Source organism: Myotis myotis, unplaced genomic scaffold (assembly GCF_014108235.1).
Source record: "Myotis myotis isolate mMyoMyo1 unplaced genomic scaffold, mMyoMyo1.p scaffold_m19_p_14, whole genome shotgun sequence".
Taxonomy (NCBI): domain Eukaryota; kingdom Metazoa; phylum Chordata; class Mammalia; order Chiroptera; family Vespertilionidae; genus Myotis; species Myotis myotis.
Genome location: NW_023416318.1, coordinates 55,132,064 through 55,145,316, shown reverse-complemented (window position 1 = coordinate 55,145,316; position 13,253 = coordinate 55,132,064). Strand labels below are relative to the sequence as shown.

The 13,253-nt window shown below is 55.0% G+C and overlaps 1 protein-coding gene across 10 annotated transcripts in view; it reads right to left on the bottom strand.

Annotated features, from left to right (window-relative positions):
* MYT1L (myelin transcription factor 1 like) overlaps positions 1-13,253 on the bottom strand; it is a 301,658-nt gene that overhangs the window by 102,383 nt on the left and 186,022 nt on the right. For 9 of the 10 annotated variants that reach the window (XM_036335449.1, XM_036335455.1, XM_036335454.1 and 6 more), the window contains exon 5: positions 7,605-7,759. The exons of the other annotated variant lie outside the window; for it this stretch is intronic. The gene's annotated coding sequence lies outside the window, so the exon portion shown is untranslated. The remainder of the gene's footprint in view (positions 1-7,604; positions 7,760-13,253) is intronic. 10 annotated transcript variants of the gene reach the window in all.

The window sequence follows — 13,253 nt, the reverse complement described above, 5'->3', positions numbered from 1 at the left end:
GCCACCTTCTCCACTGGGTGCCGAGTACGGCATCGGGAAATAAAAAATGCGCGTAATAAACAACAGAAGCTTTCAATGGGCTTAATGTCCTTTCATGGGAGATGGATGTGTTCAGATACAAGACTGAGATTCGACATAATAAGCATTTCGGAAGAGGAGGAGCCAGGGTGAAGCATGGAAGGAAGGAAGGAAGGAAGGAAGGAAGGAAGGAAGGAAGGAAGGAAGGAAGGAAGGAAGACAGGCTGCACCTGAGCCTACGTATCACCCTGGACAGAGCTTGGATGAATGAGTGAGGGAGGCCAGTGGCTGGGACCACGGCAGGTTAAGGAGGTGGCAGGAGGCGGATAAGTGCCAGGAAAAGGGTGGAGGGAGCAGAGAGGGAGGGCAAAGGCTGGGGCCGGAGGGAGGGGCACAGTCGACCCAGCAGCTACACAGCTGCAGTCGCCCACTGAGCAGGTGGTGGGGCGGGAACACCTCACAAACACATTTTAGCCAGAAGGTCACGCGGTGCAGAGCACGGAGGGGAGCAGAACCGAGGGGGGTGACAGTCACCGGGCTGGTCCAACGTCTGGAGCGCTGGGCCGTCGGGGAGAGCGAGGCCAGGAAGAAGGATGTGAGCGGAGGAAATGAGGATGCGCACGAGGCAGTGCCTGTGGTCTCCCCTGTCCGTGGTCACTGGGCCCCCACGGGGTCTGGAGCCGTGGGCGCAGGCGCAGGCGGCCCCGCAGGATGTCAACAGCACCTCGGGCAGCTTCAACGCTCCAACCTGCTGGTCTACACACAGAACTCCCAAGCCTGGTGCCATGCCAGCAAAGCCTAACGCATTGTGCAGGGGCACAGCGTGGGGTGCGGAGCGTGGAGGGCCACCGTGTCCGGGAGAGTGGGCAGAGGCTTCCTGGTGGAGCTGAGACCTGAGCAGGTTTAAAAGCTTCATTGCAAGTTTCAGGTTTTGGTGTATGGGGAGTCGTGGGGGGCTGGGGGTGTCCCAGGCAGAGGGACACCTGTGCAGAGACCTTGAGGGGTTATGCTAGGCAGTGGTTGGCAAACTCATTAGGCAACAGAGCCAAATATCAACAGTACAACGACTGAAATTTCTTTTGAGAGACAAATTTTTTAAACTTAAACTATATAGGTAGGTACATTGTTATTAACTTAATTAGGGGACTCCTAAGGCTTAGGAAGAGCCACACTCAAGGGGCTAGAGAGCCGCATGTGGCTCACGAGCCGCAGTTTGTCGACCACGGTGTTAGAGGTTCCCTTCCTTCCACAGGGCTCAGGCTGCTCACACCTCTAGGAGGGACACAGGCTGTCTGTCAAGCGGTCCCCTGGCTCACACACCCGCGTGGGCACCTGGTGCGGGCACCTGCGTGTGCCGCCCCGGCCGTGGCTCAGGAGAGAACCCCTCTCCCCCACCAAAGGCAGTGAGGCTGCCCTTCTTGCTGGACGTTACAGTCAACACTGGCCTCCTTAGCTAAGAGATCATATGACTAAGAACTGTTTTATAGTTTACTTGAAATTTTGCCCGTTGCTTTTTATGTATAGGGGACAACCTAGTTTTTCCCAGATGGACAGCGGATTCTGCCATTCGTCACTTGTTAGATCAATGATACTCCCCACCAGTCCAAAGGGCCCCTTGCTCATGTCAGTTCCCACCACCGTGGGGCCCACTTGGGGCTGCTCCGTGCTGTCCCCCTGTTTACGCCATCGCTCAGCCTGCCGAGTGTCAGGCTCTGGGAAACCAGCCTCCTTACTGCGAGGACGTCATGAGGTGACTTAGAACAACGTCTAGCCAGCACCAGCACCAGCACCAGCAGACCAGGAAGTGATGGTTCTCTCTCTCCCCAGCTCAGGAAACCATAAAAGGAAGGATGGAAGCTGATTTAAATGCTGCTTCTACACAGTTGTTTCAGAACAGCCAGAGGATCAGATCGTGCAGAAAGCAAACATTTCAGTCAGCATTGTGGGGAGGGTGTTCATCCCCAGCGTGTACACCTGAGTGTTAGGTCAGAGGCCACTTAACACCTATGGGCATCCCCACATGTTTCATTTCTTCAGGGATCACTCCTCCTCCATCCCTGCCTGCCCCTCCATCCCTGCCTGCCCCTCCATCCCTGCCTGCCTCCTCAATCCCTGCCTGCCCCTCCATCCCTGCCTGCCCCTCCATCCCTGCCTGCCTCCTCAATCCCTGCCTGCCCCTCCATCCCTGCCTGCCTCCTCCATCCCTGCCTGCCCCTCCATCCCTGCCTGCCCCTCCATCCCTGCCTGCCTCCTCCATCCCTGCCTGCCTCCTCCATCCCTGCCTGCCCCTCCATCCCTGCCTGCCCCTCCATCCCTGCCTCCTCCATCCCTGCCTGCCTCCTCCATCCCTGCCTGCCCCTCCATCCCTGCCTGCCTCCTCCATCCCTGCCTGCCTCCTCCATCCCTGCCTGCCTCTCCATCCCTGCCTGCCTCCTCCATCCCTGCCTGCCCCTCCATCCCTGCCTGCCTCCTCCATCCCTGCCTTCCTCCTCCATCCTTGCCTGCCCCTCCATCCCTGCCTGCCCCTCCATCCTTGCCTGCCCCTCCATCCCTGCCTGCCCTCCTCCGTCCCCACCTGCCCTCTCCATGCCTGCCTGCCATTTTGAAAGAAGGCCTATCTCCCATTGGTGACTGTTAGAAGCACCAGGTGACCTGTCAATGGCTCTGAGGCCAGAGCTGCAGGACCTGCGTCTGGGAGGTCAGGATGGCCCAGCAGCCTTGGTCTCACCGATCAGCTCGCATCTTTTCTGAGACTAGAGAACGTTAACCCGACGATCATGGCTTGGTTTCTGAGTCTCTCCAGCAATTTACATTTAGAAAAACCACCTTAAAGCGCTACTTACGCATTCACTCCTTCAAGTCCAGGGTTTATTTTTTATAAGGACAGGTTTTCATGGGAATTTTACATGATTTTATACTTAAAGAAAACTCTTGAATTTAAAACATTTACTTTTGAACCAATATAAGCTACCAGAATAACCTGAAGAGAGGGCAAGGGAGTTACTTTGTAAAATGTAAACTTTGCATGTGGAATCAGGATTTATTTCATGCCTTTCATTTTCCCTCTTTCTCCCCAATAAAATGCGCACCTTCTTGTCCAGCCAGTGTGGCTCCGTGGTTGAGAGCTGGCCTAAGAACCAGGAGGTCGCGGTTCGATTCCCGGTCAGGGCACAGGCCCAGGTTGCGGGCTCGATCCCTAGTAGGGGGCAGCCCATCAGTCATTCTCTCTCATCACTGATGTTTCTATCTCTTTCCCTCTCTTCCTCTCTGAAATCAATTAAAATATATTTTTTAAATATGTGCACTTCCTCAGGTTAAGCCCGTCAGAAGCTCACCCATTCCGGGAGGCTCCTTTAAGACCCGGAGGCTGTGCTCTGACCACCCGGAGCGCTCAGGCCACAGCAGTGACCAGGGAGGAGCTGTCCTTGGGCTCCTAGGACAGCAGGAGCTGTCTGGCCTGCGTCCTGCACACTGTGAACTGCTCTCCTTCCGGCAGGAACAGGCAGGGGCACCGTGGGGTCACGTCCGGGGGGCCTCTGGGACCTGTCAGAGCCTGAGCCCCGCCCTTCCCCTCCCGCAGCCGGTCCTTCAGGATTCAGGAAGCGACAGCACCTGTCCATTAGCCAGGCCTGCCTTCCCCTCCCGAGGCTCACATCTGGTCCCTCACGCTCACAGCAGCCTGACCAGCAGACTGCAGAGGAGCGCTGACGCCCTTTGCCCAGTGGGGGCCTGGAGGGAGCGTGGGGAGCGAGGAACAGAGGAGCCCAAGCCGCTCCTGGCGAAATGCAGTGTGTAGACCGCAGGGCTCACAGCTTCCTGCGCCTCCGTTCCCGTGGACCACCGTCTCCAAGGTGACCGGGACCCCGCCTACTCTCAGCACAGGAGAATTGGCCTGTAAGGTCAGAAAGACTTGGGAATTCTACACAAGTCGTCCTTGAAAAGTGCTTAGGAAAACTACTGTCACCAAATTCTTTTCCAAAATATGACAATTTTCCATTTCAGTGAAATGAATGCAGTGCAAACATGTTAGAAGGTAGGGTTCTGTCCCTACTTATGTGGAGAGAAAGGATGGCATTATTATTAAGGGAGTGAAGTTAGAAGAGGGTAGGTGTGCAGTTCATGGCTTCGTGGCTTATAATGTCCAAGTTCAGTTATCCAACCTCATAGGATGAAAATGGGGAAAATCAGGCAAATCAAACAGGAACAAAGCCCTGGTGTGTCTGCTCCGATGTTTCCTTCTCACTGAGGGTGGCAGCAGTGACACACCCTCAGGGACAGAGACCCAGCCCAGCCCAGCCGGTGCTGCTTGGTGAGGAGGAGGTCGGTGCTCAGAGAGGAAGAGCAACTGAACTGGGAAAACAGAAATTCGGGGCGAGAAAAGACAAGGGAGATGCAGCGACGCGCTCCGCCCTGAGGCTGGGGCGGGTGGTGCTCGCCTGGTTCCGATGGAGCCCCACGCTGAGCGACAGCCACAGAGCCCTCCCACAGCGGCTCCTCGCCCCTCTGGCTGGGCTGGCTCACACTGTGCCTCTCACCTGGCCCTCCTCCCTGTGACCTCTCACATCTCTCCTCCAACAGCGTCTGAACCCCCTTCTCTTGGGCACTCCGCACCCGCTGGATGTCACTTCTAAATCTGTTCAGAGGCCACAGTGGCCCCCGCATCTATCACTCCCACCCCAGCAAGGTCCCCGAAGCCCCGCCCACTCCCCCGCCTCCAGCTCCTCAGTTCTGCCCCAGGTGCCCGCACACTCAGGACACCCCTCTGCCAGCGTCCAACACGCTCCGCTCCTTTCCACTGCGGGCCCCGTTTCTAGCTGCTTCCTGAGGAGGCCTCTCCCTTCCCGTCCATGTAGACACACGCGTGGCATTTCCTCCTGCACGGGCCGTCCCGCCTCACTGCTGTGACTGCTCGGCCTCCACGCCCGCAGCCTGGTGTACATCCCGCTCCCACGTGTGTGCCTGTATCGTGGGCAGAGCTCTTCCTCCTCTGCTGTCACCTGTGAGGCGAGTCTGCCACCTCCCACATCGGCCCCGTGTTTCTCAGCCATCATCCTTTCAGTCTGAAACCTCAAAGTCTTGTCTTGGTTCCTCTATCCAATCGCCTATCACATTCTGGGCCTTGCAGCTGTCTGTCTGTTGCCAGTTCTTTCCATCTCTCTGGACACCACCGAGCTCACACCTGACCCATCAGGACTGAGTCCCTGTGATGGTCTCTGGGTGCATGTCCCTCACTGTTTTGCTTCCTTGTCTAGCACCACATTTACAGCCGTGATCTCATCTGCCCGTTTCCACCATGGAGAATCCAGACGGGTCCCTGCTGACCTGCAACAGCGTCTGTCGTGTGTGTGTGTGTGTGTGTGTGTGTGTGTGTGTGTGTGTGTGTGTATGGGGGGGTGCACACTGGGACACTGCAGCTGTGCAGGGGCAGAAGGGCAGTCACAACCACCTCTCTCCAGCAGCCCATCTCCTGGTCCCGAGGGCAGTGCCCTCTGTGCCTAGAACGTGGCAGACAGGAGCGCTCCCCCTGTGGATGCTCACTGTCTACAGAAGCAGCCCCACCACACACACACTCTTCCTAAGCTGCTGCTTTTCATGTGCCCAAACCACAGCCACCTCTCTAGGTAAGTACCTGTGTTAAGCTCCTTTTCTGAATGGATATGTGCCATTCCCCAGAACGCATACACTGTAACCTATTGAACCATTCTTGTAAATTCCCCTACTAATGGATTTCAGGTTGTTTTATTTCACGTATTTGCTTTCTTCCACTGTACAAAGGTGCCATAAATGTCACACACATTACCCGTATTTCCATATTACGTTTTTAGAACGACACTGTCACTACTGCTAGACAGGTGAAAATGCTGCATTCTTAGTAATGCGTGATTCTGCCCATTGGGGGACCCCCCCCATCCCCCCCGGTCACTGCGTCATTGCTCTGCCTGAGTATGAGGTGGGTTAAACGTATTTTCTTTTTGGCCTCTTGCATGTCCTCTGCTGTGCAGTTATTATTTCCACCTTTTGCTTATTTCTTTTTAAAAAGTCCTCATTAATTTGAAATAGCTCTTTGTGTATTAATGTATTAATCTAACCCCCTTGCTCATCTTATCTGTTGCAAATATTTTCTGCTAGCCTTTTTTTTCTTACTTTGCTGTGGTAATTTTCTCCGTATATAACTAAACAATGGCGGTCAGCCAGCAAGCAGTCATGACCCCTGCAGGCGCATCCCTGGGCTGGCCCCGTTCTGTCCACCCAGAGCTGTGTGCTCCCACCCAGCCCACAGCGAGGCGCCTTCCCTAACCGGCAGCTGCCTCTGCCTGACCTGCCCACCCCTCAGGGGACACGAACAATAAAGAGACCACATGAGCACGAGGAGAGAACTGCCCGGAACAAGCGGTGCCTGCTGCTCTCCGACCCTGGGCAGGCAGGTCCCCGAGACGCTTCTGAGACCGTCTGGTCTGTGTTAGCATTTCCACCCTAACGTCCCCCTCACTGAGATTTTGATGAAGTGTTAGTAAGAAAATAAAATTCAAAGACTCAAATATGTTTTGACATAGAAAACTATTAATAGAACTGGACATTTATATCAATATTTAAATTATCCTTGTGACTGTCTAGTAACTAGACTCTAGTTCATTTTTTAAATTCAGTGTTTTAAAATATGTTTTACTTATTTTTTAAGGGGCAGACAGTACTATAAGAATAAAGAACAGAAAAACTGTAGAAGCTTATGTCTGCAAGTGATAACATGTATAATCTGTGAGCTCCGTTTATGGCCACTGGAGATAAAATACAATATCCACAGAGGAAGGGCTATCCGAAGGGTCAGAAGAGACCCCGAAGGACCAGTGTGGACCAGAAGGCAGAGAGGAGCGAGTGCCCGAAGGCGGCGGCAGGGGAGGAAGGAGCATGAGGTGGGATGACAGGGTTCTGAAGGGGACACCGGATGCAACATGGCCTCCCTGGAAAGTGGTCAAGCCTATAGGTGACACTGTCTAGCTGGGGTCCACCCACCAGGTGGTGGGATGTGAGACTGAATGACACTCAAACCCCTCCTGTCCCCCTTTGTCTGAATTTGGGTCATGAATGAGATCAAAGGGGACGTTTTGGAGAAGTTTCAGGAGGAAGGTAGGATGACAGACACCTCCACAGACTCTGCAGTGGACGGGTGCTGCCCAGGACTGGCCCCAAAGGGGCAGAGACAGGTAAGAGCTTAGGGAAGAAAGAAAGCTGCCCTCTCTTCTTTCACCTGCAGGCAGGTGGGTGCCCATCACAGAGGGAGAGGTGGTAGCCGTCAAAGAGAAGGGCAGGGAAGGCTCTCATGGTGGCAGCCAAGAAGGAGGAAAGATAGAGGCACTGAGATAAGGGGGAAGAAGGTGGGAAGGGGAGGATGCAGGGTTCAGGGGGCAGCAGCTGTGGCTCCGTAAGGAAGCAGCCTGACAGGTGGTCCAGACCAGACGTCGACCTGTGTCAGGACCTGTGAGCACCGGGCAGGCCTCACATGCACACAGGGCACACCGGCTCGCTGTGCAGACGGGCGGTGCCGCCTAGGTGGGGCCTACACCCCCCGGTGAAGGCACCTGCTTTACCTTGCAGGAAGTCTTCTCTCCTAGGAATGGAGGCAGCGTGACTGTGGGCAGGACACAGGCCCAGGGGCAGGGTTCTCTCTAAGCTCTAATCCTGGTCCTCCCCAGCTGTGACTATGGCGAAGTCACTTAATTTCTCTGTGCCTTGATTTCTCCATCTGAAAAACATGAACAACAATGCACAGCACCAATGATTGCACCAGCTCATTAGGAACAAGTGTAAATAGAGAGCATGCCCTTTGCAGTGGTCAGCAGGGACCCTCAGCTTCCTCCAGGATCAAATGCCTTCTCTCCTACCCATGGACAGAAGTTCCCCTGGAGAATTCTTTTCCTGGACTTGGAACCTACTCTTTCGGCTCTGAAAAAGGGTCTCCCAGGCCTTGCTCAGTTGGTCCTGTCTGGGACCAGCCCTGTCTGGGAAGGCTTGCTCCTGCCAGCTAAGTCACCTGGGTGGGCTCATTCCCTCAGTGCTTCCCGCTCCTGTGGCTTATGGGATGAAACCTCTCCAGGCTGTTCTAAACCACAGCCTCGTCAAGAGCACAGGTCAAGTGCACCAAGTCTGGCAATGCTCAGAGATGACGCAGAGGAACTCACAGTGACACTGCACTTAACCAGCAGCATAACACTAGAACAGGACATCAACGTTCCTTGTAACTTCTCATTCGAACAACAGGCAACGACATAGTTGAGTGAAGAGACAGAGGCATCAGGATCCTCTTCCTCAGAATCCAGCAGCCCTCCCTGTTCCTGGGAAGCAGGTCTTGTCTGCTTCTGCTGGCCCCCAGGAACGGAGCATAACTGGGGGTTATTATTCTGTGACAGGCTGTGTAACTAGTAAGACTATCAAATGTCTTGATAGACATTCAGGTCGCTTCCTGTGTTTTCTAAACGAATTCTGCCCTGTGGACATTCCTGCTGGTATGTCCTCCTCCAGCACAGGCCTCAGGCTTCTCAGCCTTTAAACCTGAACAGAACTGGACAAGTGGCCCCTTAGCGTGAGCTGGTGCCTCCGCCTGGTGGCAGGTGCACGCTGGACAGTCCCCAAGCCTGACCCACCTACTGCCCTTGCTACCATTTCTCTCTCCTCTTCTGGGAGCGACTGACTGTGCCTGTTGCCTTTTTGACACGTTGATATTTAACCTGGATATTTATTCTTTTCATGTTAAACCTCCTCGGTCCACCTCTGGCCTTGTTAGACACGGACGCGTGCTGTGTGCCTCCTGTCTGCTCTCCTGTCCGCAGACGAGAGGACTGACCTCGAAAGGAACAGGACTCCTACCTCCAGCACAAAGGGCTCTCCTCAGCGTGACAGATGTCTCCCTCGGGATTAGGATCCACTGTTCAGGGGCCAGGTGAGCACCTGCCTGGGACTGGACTAGCTCTGTGACCAGCAGTCAAGTGAAGATGGATAAAGGAGTGAGCACCTGCAAGGAGCTGGCCAGTGGGGCTCCGGCAGCACGGGGGGAGAGGCACAGGGTGGGCAGCACAGGGGGGACAGCAGGGGGGAAGAGGCACAGGGTGGGCAGCACAGGGGGCTGCTTCACTCGGGAACGTGACTTTTCTAAGGAGGGTGCCTGGGCTCCGACCCAAGGACAAGCCAGATGGCCGAGCGGGACGCAGACCGAGAACGTGCCAGTGCGCACGCCCAGGGAGAGGAAGCTTAGGGCACGCCATCACAGGCTGCCGATGCGCAGAGTGGGTGTCGGTGCCATGTGCGTGCGGCGAGGGGTTTCAAAGGGTTCCAAGTCCGAGTCGGGGTGAAAGTGATGTAATTCCTGTTTCCACTGGCTCCTGTGCCTGGTGCTGTTTGTTCTTCCTGGAAACCAGGAGGGTTTTCTTCTCCCCACACGGAGAGGAGCACCTGCCCACTGGGGAGCCCGCCCGCCTCCAGTTTCAGCTCAGCTTGGGGGTATCTTCTCATGTACGTCTAAATGCCCTGTATTTTACAGGACAGTTTTTCTTTGTCAGATTCAGAATTCCACACTATTAATTTTAAAGTCTTTAAATAAAACACACAAATCCAACCAAGTAATAGGGGCAGAACAAGCACGGAGAGACGTTGCCTCTTGTCCATCTATCAGACCTTCTCCAGGGTCGGAATGCCGGACGATGCCGACGCGTGAGGTCAAATCCGTCCTTATTTATCCACCAAAAAATAGCATTTTTCGGCCTGCAAGCTGACACGGTCCAATTGGTCAAACGCGACAGAAGATGGACCTTCCATGCGTGCGTGACCAACAGTGACACAGGACGCTTTATCTTAAAGTGCCACCGCCGCTGAGAAGGGACCATGTCCTCCCAGGCAGGCTGCCCCCCACTCCGCGAGCCACCAGCTCCACGACCACCGCGAGCAGGCCTGCACTGGGACAGCGGTGCCGCCACCACGTCTGTAAACGCCGTGTTTCCCAGACCTCATTACGGTACAACTGGGTGTCTCATAAACTCTCACGTTGAGGTCCTAACCCCAGGACCCTGAATGTGACCGAAATCAGGTCACTGCCCATAAATAAGGTAAGATGTGGTCATACAGACGAGGGTGGGCTTTTATAAAAGGGGGTTTTGGACAGAGACACACAGCAGGGAGAGCACGCTGTGACCAGTGAGGAAGAGCACGGGTGCTGCTCCGGGCCAGGGCTGCCACTGACTCGGGAACGCCGGACGCCCGAGCGTGGGAGCAGATGCTCCCTCCCGCTCAGCAGGAACCTGCCGGGGCACCCTGGGCTCTGACATGGACTTCGCCCTCCAGGCTGTGAGACCACGAACCTCCGCCGTCCGCAGCCTGAGCTAGGGCACCAGCGCTGGGTCTCCTCACCCCTCGGAGGCCCTGCCTAAGTCAGTCTGTGGGTGAGGGTCTCTACTGGGGCTCTCTGTGACCCTCCTCACTCCATTCCTGGCTTTTACTTCAAAGCCACTGACAATCACCTCCACTGGGGGTTTTCATTTGGATGGAGTTGAAGGTCAAGGGTCACAGCCACGGCCTAGCCTGAGGCCTGGCTCTCTGTCTCTGGCCAGCCTTGCAGGCTGAGGGCGTCTTAGGCCCATTTCCAATTGCCCTTTCTTTTCCATTCAGATGGCACGCTGCAAACGCTCCAGCTGTCTCTGGAGAAAACGGGGTGACACAGGAGGAGTAAACCTTTCCCACATTCTCCTGTGTCCCAGGCTGAGCCTCCCCATGACCTGAGGAGGAGGAGGGTGGCTGGAGCTGGAATCCGACACTGAGACACATCGCCAGTGGTCATGTGTTCTGGCCGCTGTAAGGAGTCCTTGAGTGTCAGAAGGAAGGATGGAGACAGCAGGAATGGAGCTAAACCACGGCCATAGGTTAGAAGGAAAACAGGAAGTGAGCTGGGCAGTTTTAACCTGTGGGAGGGAGGGCTGCAGCTCACCTGGCTGGGAGAAGGGAGGGACCCTTCAGGAGAGCTAAGGCAGGAGGCGGACGCATTCCCATGGCTGGGCTGGGCATCTGTGGAGGCTCCAAGCCCTGGACAGCAGCCGCCTGCCTCCCTGCACAGCCTTCGATCTGAGGAGGCTGTCGGTGGGCCTCTTGCTGTGGGCAGGGGCAGGTCACCAAGGGCTGCCTAGACGTGGCCTGTGCACCGTCCATCCTGGGAGATCTCTGTGCTGAGCTCCACCCACAATCTGTGTGGACCTTCCCATCCTGTAGCAGTTCTGACTGGGTGAGCCTCTCCCACAGGTGGGGCTGCTCCCTGTGCACACACCCGGGGGACCAGGCGACGGGAGGAACCTGAAGGGCTGCGCCCCCCTCAGAGCACCAGTCCTGGGCAGTCGGCTCTGACCCAGAGCTGTGCCTGAGCCACCTACCTCAGGCTGTCAACACAAGCTTTCCAATCAGCCTGGAGCGAGGGCATTCCTTCCAGGGGAGCCCTTCCTTCAAAGAGAGGCATGGGCAGGGACAGGGTTAACGTGATGCGCTGCCGAAGGTCCCTTTGAAACTGTCTAATTTTAAAGTCTCTCAATTAAAACAGAAATTCGGGGCAACATTTTCCTGGCCGGCTTGCTTTCCTTACACGTGAAAAGTGTGGACTCTTCTGAGAAGGTACTTCAAAATACTCCCTCTCAACAAATGCCAGTTTCCGTAATTCTGAATTTTTTTTATCTTGACTATCATAAAAAAGTCAGTATACTGTATCTACCTTCTGCCACTGGTCCTACTGAAATTACTTCCCCAAAGGTGCCCAAACCCCAAACCCAGGCGTGCTTTCTCCCCGCGGCCCCTGATGTGTCCGGTCTCTCTCTGCTCCTGAGCCCCTTCTTCTGTGGGGGTGCAATTCACCTCCTCATTTTCAAGCTGCTCTTCCTACCCCCACATTTAGATGCTCCCAGAATTCTGTTCCCGAGTCTCTGCTTTCATTCTTGGTGACTCTGTTCACTGCATGAACTTAACTTTTACCTCTAACTAAACAACTCATCCAGCTTTGCCTCCAAGCTTGATTTTTCATCAAATCTTTTCCCCGTTTCTGGCATCTGCCTCGTCTCCCTGCCCAGACACCAGGGATGCCTCCTGGTTGCTTCCCTCCTGCCACCAGCCAACTCTGACTCCCACTTCCACCAGGGCCACCAACCCTCCGTCACCTTTCCTCCAGCAGAAAGTCGCCCTGGCCCTGCTCTTCCCTCTTCCCTGTGCAGCCAGGTGCCGGGTTACAGACTTTCTGTCTCAGCTCTGCAGTGACTCACATTCTCCTCACACCTTCCTCCTGGTCCCACTGGAGCTGCCGGAGTCTGGGCAGCCCGTCTCAGCACCCGCTCCCTGATCAGATGTGGCCGGTTGTGTCTGCATCTCCACTAGAGTCTAAGCCATCCTGTGCCCCCTGATGTTTTTTTCTTTATTTGTAAACCTTATACAGAAACCCAACGTATAAGATGGAGGAAGCTCAGACACTGCGGATGAAGCGGGTGAGGGGTGGGACCCTGGCAACTTGGTTTTCACTCATTCCCCTCGGCCACTGCACTTCTGGAAACCCTGGCTCCACAGGGCTCAGCATCCTGGGGGGCGGGCTCCCTCCCTGCCTGGGGGGCCCTGTTCCGCCTGCGTGGTCATCAGCTCAGCCAGCACCAGGTCTTGGACCTTAGGCCTGAGCTTTATTTACCTGGGATGGTACTTCACCCAGGAAAGGCCCCCATGGTACTTACTGAGTTGAAACCAACATAAAACCAGCACCTGTAAGAAACGTCTAGACCAGCGGTTCTCAACCTGTGGGTCACGACCCGCTTGGCGGTCGAACGACCCTTTCACAGGGGTCGCCTAAGACCATCCTGCATATCAGATATTTACATGACGATTCATAACAGTAGCAACATGACAGTTATGAAGTAGCAACTAAAATAATTTTATGTTTGGGTCACAACATGAGGAACTGTATTTAAAGGGCCAGAAGGTTAGAACCACTGGTCTAGACAGATTTCTCTCTAACGCCCACCAGTGTGATTGTTCTCAGGGAAACAGACATGCCCCCTGGTCCCAAGAGTGTGGCAGTGCTCAGGCCTCCTGGTGAACTAACCTGGGAGGCTGTGACAGATGCCACACTCACCTACTGACATCAGCACATATTTACATACATTTGCATAGAACATTCAGGTCACCCCCTGCTCCCAAACCTGCATGCTGGATGAATTTTTTAAGAAGGTAGTGTG